Here is a 6,991-nt window from a genome sequence, read left to right as displayed (position 1 = left end):
AAGAAACTGAAGATTTCCTACAACGGTGTGTACTACTCTCTTTAGAGGACAGCACAAACAGGCTCTAACCAGAGTAGAAATAGAAGTGGGAGGCCCCACTGCACAACTGAGAAACAAGATAAGTACATTAGAGTCTCTAGTTTGAGAAATAGACGCCTCACAGGTCCTCAACTGGCAGCTTCATTAAATAGTACCCGCAAAACGCCAGTGTCAACGTCTACAGTGAAGAGGCGACTCCAGCATGCTGGCCTTCAGGGCAGAGTGGCAAAGAAAAAGCCATATCTGAGACTGGCTAATAAAAGGAAAAGATTAATATGGGCAAAAGCACACAGACATTGGACAGAGGAAGATTGGAAAAAAGTGTTATGGACAGACGAATCGACGTTTGAGGTGTTTGGATCACACAGAAGAACATTTGTGAGACGCAGAACAACTGAAAAGATGCTGGAAGAGTGCCTGACGCCATCTGTCAAGCATGATGGAGGTAATGTGATGGTCTGGGGTTGCTTTGGTGCTGGTAAAGTGGGAGATTTGTACAAGGTAAAAGGGATTTTGAATAAGGAAGGCTATCACTCCATTTTTCAACGCCATGCCATACCCTGTGGACAGCGCTTGATTGGAGCCAATTTCATCCTACAACAGGACAATGACCCAAAGCACACCTCCAAATTATGCAAGAACTATTTAGGGAAGAAGCAGGCAGCTGGTATTCTATCTGTAATGAAGTGGCCAGCGCAGTCACCAGATCTCAACCCCATAGAGCTGTTGTGGGAGCAGCTTGACCGTATGGTACGCAAGAAGTGCCCATCAAGCCAATCCAACTTGTGGGAGGGGCTTCTGGAAGCATGGGGTGAAATTTCTCCTGATTATCTCAGCAAATTAACAGCTAGAATGCCAAAGGTCTGCAAATGGAGCATTCTTTGACGAAAGCAATGTTTGAAGGAGAAAATTATTATTTGAAATAAAAATCATTATTTCTAACCTTGTCAATGTCTTGACTATATTTTCTAGTCATTTTGCAACTCATTTGATAAATATAAGTGTGAGTTTTCATGGAAAACACAAAATTGTCTGGGTGACCCCAAACTTTTGAACGGTAGTGTTTACTGGAAGTGCTTGCAATCATTGGCCTAAGTAATGCTTTGTGAATTCTGGGCAGATTGTAAATAACCAGGGGGAATAGTCATACAGGATAGAGATTCATACATTGAGGCGGCACACTGTACTCTTTCGGATGAGGTTTATTATGGTCAACTTCAACGTGATCCTTCACTGATGTTTACCAAAGAGTTTATAGCTCAAATTTGTACAGCCTACGCCAATAAACTTATTACAAAAAAATAAAAATAACCTTTGATAATAAAAAACCCAAAAATGATTATTTGATAATATAAAAGGATTTTCAGGTTATAATTCAACCTAAACAATTGAGTATTTAAACATTGAACCCTTTTTCTAATAGCAAAATAAAAAACAAAAATTCAGAATTTTAGAAATTCACATTAAAAAAATTGCTGTTGAACAGCAATTTTTTTAATGTGAATTTCTAAAATTGGGCAGTTCAGAAGATTAAGGAAAAATTGCACCTGATTTTAGATTGCAACGCAGCGTTATGGAGCAAACGTTATGGAGTTATGGAGAAAGGTTATCCGTCCAAAGTCATAAAATCTGCTATCTCAAAACAAGCAAACATACCCAAACACAATGCATACTTACACAGTTACTTAGGTTGAAAAAAGCCACAGGTCCAACAAGTTCAACCTTTCCCAATCAATTACACATCATTCGTTGTTACATTAGTTATATAACCCTCAATACCATCCGTCATTAGATAAAATATCTAGCCCTTTTTTAAATGCTGACATAGTATCTGCCATCAATACCTCTTGGAGTAGGGCATTTCATAGTTTAATATTGCTGTTTAAAATAAAAGAAAACTATAAGGACACCACTTCCTACACATACATCTTCATAACTACCTATAACCATTCTCATAAGAATATTAGAGAAGTTTTAGTAAAATACTGGCTGATTCTTCTTAACCCACATCTTAAAATACAATTGCCAAAAAAAAAAAACAGAAAAAGCTTTTCCCCAAATTGGTTGTCCGCTATCGCTGCAACCATACTTGTTGTAAGTGGAATTCGGTCTGCAACTCACCATGACCCATTTCACACATGCACCTGGATTTGTTGCTAGCAACTCCAGTCCACATATGTGGCATTTTTTTTTTTTAGCTATCAGTCGCTCCCCTGTTTCTTATTACTTAGATTTGCAATCAGCTACTGTTAAGGATGACATTAAAATTGAATCTATTTTCAGTTTATAGACAAGTTTATAGACAAATAGCCCTGTATTATGTCACCTCACTTTTCTTATATATACACCTTTAGTTCATTTGAAATCCTAGAGTACAGTGTAGTATTTTAATCTAAATATGTACCCCGTATTATTTAATTTTTTTAAGTGTACTCTTGTTTATGTACTTATTTTTCTGTATGTAATCTTATGATGGGTCAGACACGATTTTTAATTACCTTTCACATTTGACATATTTGCACCACCATTTAGGGGTGTCTATGGCGTCTGTTTTAAAGTGAGATATTATAATCTCATTATTTAAGAAAGGGGAGCATAGTTCCCCGAAACGAGTTACATGAGAGATTGAAATTAAACGGTTTCTTGAAAAGCATCAAACTAACGCTGGAATATTCGTGAGGTTGGAGCGCGGTCGCTTGAGGTATTTTTTCCCATTTATTCTTCTACTATCAGGGCCTGTTTGGCACTACTGTATATGGAGTAGCGTTTGGAAGAAACAGACCATGTCCTCTCAGCAACCTAATGACCTAGGACACATGTGATGTCAAAATGACAGGTGTCAATAAGAACAAGCTGAATGTGGAAGCATTTTAGAATTCATAAAGTTTTTTTAAATAGACAAATTTGGAAATTAAACCTGTTATTGTATGTCATTTCTAAATATAAGAAAAGATAGCAAGGCAGTAAGTTTTAACATAGGCTATAAATAACATCACAGGCGGAATGAAAAGGTCACAGAGTTATTAAATAGAGATCCATGTCATAGGATATTCCCTGCTGTCAACGTTATCTTGCATATCTTGGAGAACAGTCTATTCAAACAGTGGCATTCCTACAGGAGATGTCTTCAGCTTTTTTTTATTAGAAAGCAAGGTAACTCATCTATATAATTATATATCAGTTTTTTATATAGCTCATATTAGATTTTAGACAAAATGACTTTATTTTTCCCCCTTTTCGTAACATTAAGTACCAAGCAAAATATGAGTGTTAAGGAGTATTTCCATTTTGTAATGTTACGGTATATTATTAGGATATGTCATAACAATAGGATCAGTGGAGTTCCGACGTCTATGATTCCTGTCGATCACGAGAGTGAAGAGACAAAATGTTCCTTTGGCTTATTTCCTGCACTGCGGCACCTCCAGCCACATGTTGCAAGGATCAAGCTCTTGTGACCAGGAAGAATAAGGTAAGAAGCCAAGTGAATAGGGCTAAGTTGTAGTTCTCTGCACAGCTATCTGGATTGCAGTAGTTAGACAGACACCAACCAGTAAGTGTTGGCATAGTAATATGCCATCCCTTACCATCATGACTAGAGATGAGCGAACTTATCAAAAGTTCGGTTCGGCAGGTTCGCCGAATTTCATGAAAAAGTTCGAGTACTTTTGAGCTGTTTTTAAGGCAAAGTTAGTGTCAAAGTTACGCCAACATGTATAGATATAGGAAAACGGATGGGACACGGTGATAACTAACAGAAACCACTGCACTTGTGCATGTTGTATGCTTAATGCATTGTTAAAAAAGGTAAAAAAATTAACTATTTTTGGCGACAGATGCCTGCCAGGGTTCATACATATAAGGTGGTAAAAGAAGAAGCAATGGATTTTGACAAGCCCTCAAAAAATTTACCCTTTTTATTGGCAGATGCCTGCCGGGGTTACATAGTTACATAGTTACATAGTTAGTACGGCTGAAAAAAGACACATGTCCATCAAGTTCAACCAAGGGACGGAAAAAGGGAAGGAAAAATTTCTACACATAGGAGCTAATATTTTTTTGTTCTAGGAAATTATCTAACCCTTTTTAAAAGCCATCTACTGTCCCTGCTGTGACCAGCTCCTGCGGTAGGCTATTCCATAGATTCACAGTTCTCACGGTAAAGAAGCCTTGTCGCCTCTGCAGCTTGAACCTTTTTTTCTCCAGACTGAGGGAGTGCCCCCTTGTTTTTTGAGGGGGTTTTACAAGGAACAGGATTTCACCATATTTTTTATATGTGCCATTAATATATTTATATAAGTTAATCATGTCCCCCCTTAGTCGTCTTTTTTCAAGGCTAAATAGGTTTAATTCTTTCAATCTTTCCTCATAACTTAAAATCTCCATGCCCCTAATTAGCTTTGTTGCTCTTCTTTGTATTTTTTCCAACTCCAGGGCATCCTTTCTATGAACTGGAGCCCAGAACTGAACTGCATATTCTAGATGAGGCCTCACTAATGCTTTGTAAAGTGGTAATATTACATCCCTGTCCAGTGAGTCCATGCCTCTTTTAATACACGACAATATCCTGCTGGCCTTTGAAGCAGCTGATTGACACTGCATGCTGTTATTGAGTTTATGATTTACAAGTACACCCAGATCCTTCTCAACAAGTGAATCCGCCAGTGTAGCTCCCCCTAGGACATATGATGCATGCAGGTTGTTGGTACCCAGATGCATAACTTTACATTTATCTACATTAAACTTCATCTGCCAAGTGGACGCCCAAACACTTAGTTTGTTTAAATCTGCCTGCAATTCATGAACATCTTCCATAGACTGAACTATATTACATAGCTTGGTGTCATCTGCAAAAATAGAAATAGTGCTATTAATCCCATCTTCTATATCATTAATAAATAAGTTGAATAATAGTGGTCCCAGCACTGAACCCTGGGGTACACCACTTATAACTGGGGACCATTCAGAGTAGGAATCATTGACCACAACCCTCTGGATACGGTCCTTGAGCCAATTCTCAATCCAATTACAAACTATATTTTCTAAACCTATAGTCCTTAATTTACCCATTAGGCGTCTATGGGGGACAGTGTCAAATGCCTTTGCAAAGTCCAAAAACACTAAATCCACAGCGGCCCCTCTGTCTAGACTTCTGCTCACCTCTTCATAAAAACAGATTAGGTTAGTTTGACAACTTCTGTCCTTCGTAAAACCGTGCTGGCTGTCACTTATAATACTATTTATTGTCACATAATCCTGTATATAGTCCCTCAATAGCCCCTCAAACATTTTCCCCACGATGGATGTTAAGCTTACTGGTCTATAATTACCCGGGGAAGACCTAGAGCCCTTTTTGAAAATAGGCACCACATTTGCGCTGCACCAGTCCCTTGGCACTATACCAGTCACTAGAGATTCTCTGAATATTATGAAAAGGGGGACAGAAATAACTTAACTAAGCTCTTTAAGAATTCTAGGGTGTAACCCATCTGGTCCCGGTTCTTCCATACATGGATGTAAAAGCAACAAGCAATGGCTTTTCACAAGCCCTCCAAAAATTGACCCTTTTTTTTGGCAGATGCCTGCCGGGGTTCTTCCATACATGGATGTAAAAGCAACAAGCAATGGCTTTTCACAAGCCCTCCAAAAATTGACCCTTTTTATTGGCAGATGCCTGCCGGGGTTCTTCCATACATGGATGTAAAAGCAACAAGCAATGGCTTTTCACAAGCCCTCCAAAAATTGACCATTTTTATTGGCAGATGCCTGCCGGGGTTCTTCCATACATGGATGTAAAAGCAACAAGCAATGGCTTTTCACAAGCCCTCCAAAAATTGACCCTTTTTACTGGCAGATGCCTGCCGGGGTTTTACCATACATGGATGTAAAAGCAACAAGCAATGGCTTTTCACAAGCCCTCCAAAAATTGACCCTTTTTATTGACAAGGGTGAGTAGTAGCAGCACATTAAAAGACACTGGACGACAGTCACAGGACAAAGCCCTGTGGTGGGGCAGGCCTGCTTGTAGCAGACGGGCGGCAGTGGAGGTGTATTGGTGGTAGTAGAGGTAGCCAACACAGACAGCAAGGGTGGTAGACTGGTAGTAGCAGCAGAACATTAAAAAAAGAAACTGGACGACAGTCACAGGACAAAGCCCTGTGGTGGGGCAGGCCTGCTTGTAGCAGACGGGTGGCAGTGGAGGTGTATTGGTGGTAGTAGAGGTAGACTAGTCAACACAGACAGCAATGATAGTAGACTGGTAGTAGCAGTAGCACATTAAAAGACACTGGACGACAGTCACAGGACAAAGCCCTGTGGTGGGGCAGGCCTGCTTGTAGCAGACGGGTGGCAGTGGAGGTGTATTGGTGGTAGTAGAGGTAGACTAGCCAACACAGACAGCAAGGGTAGTAGACTGGTAGTAGCAGTAGCACATTAAAAAAAGAGACTGGACGACAGTCACAGGACAAAGCCCTGTGGTGGGGCAGGCCTCAGGCCTGCTTGTAGCAGACGGGTGGCAGTGGAGGTGTATTGGTGGTAGTAGAGGTAGCCAACAGACAGCAAGGGTGGTAGTAGTAGTAGCAGTAGCAGCACATTAAAAAAAGAGACTGGACAGTCACAGGACAAAGCCCTGTGGTGGGGCAGGCCTCAGGCCTGCTTGTAGCAGATGGCAGTGGAGGTGTATTGGTGGTAGAGGTAGCCAACACAGACAGCAAGGGTGGTAGTAGTAGTAGCAGCACATTAAAAAAAGAGACTGGACGACAGTCACAGGACAAAGCCCTGTGGTGGGGCAGGCCTGCTTGTAGCAGACGGGTGGCAGTGGAGGTGTATTGGTGGTAGTAGAGGTAGCCAACGGACAGCAAGGGTGGTAGTAGTAGTAGCAGTAGCAGCACATTAAAAAAAGAGACTGGACAGTCACAGGACAAAGCCCTCTGGTGGGGCAGGCCTCAGGCCT

This window comes from Rhinoderma darwinii, chromosome 5, assembly GCF_050947455.1.
Source record: "Rhinoderma darwinii isolate aRhiDar2 chromosome 5, aRhiDar2.hap1, whole genome shotgun sequence".
NCBI lineage: Eukaryota > Metazoa > Chordata > Amphibia > Anura > Rhinodermatidae > Rhinoderma > Rhinoderma darwinii.
Note: the sequence above shows the minus strand (reverse complement) of the source record.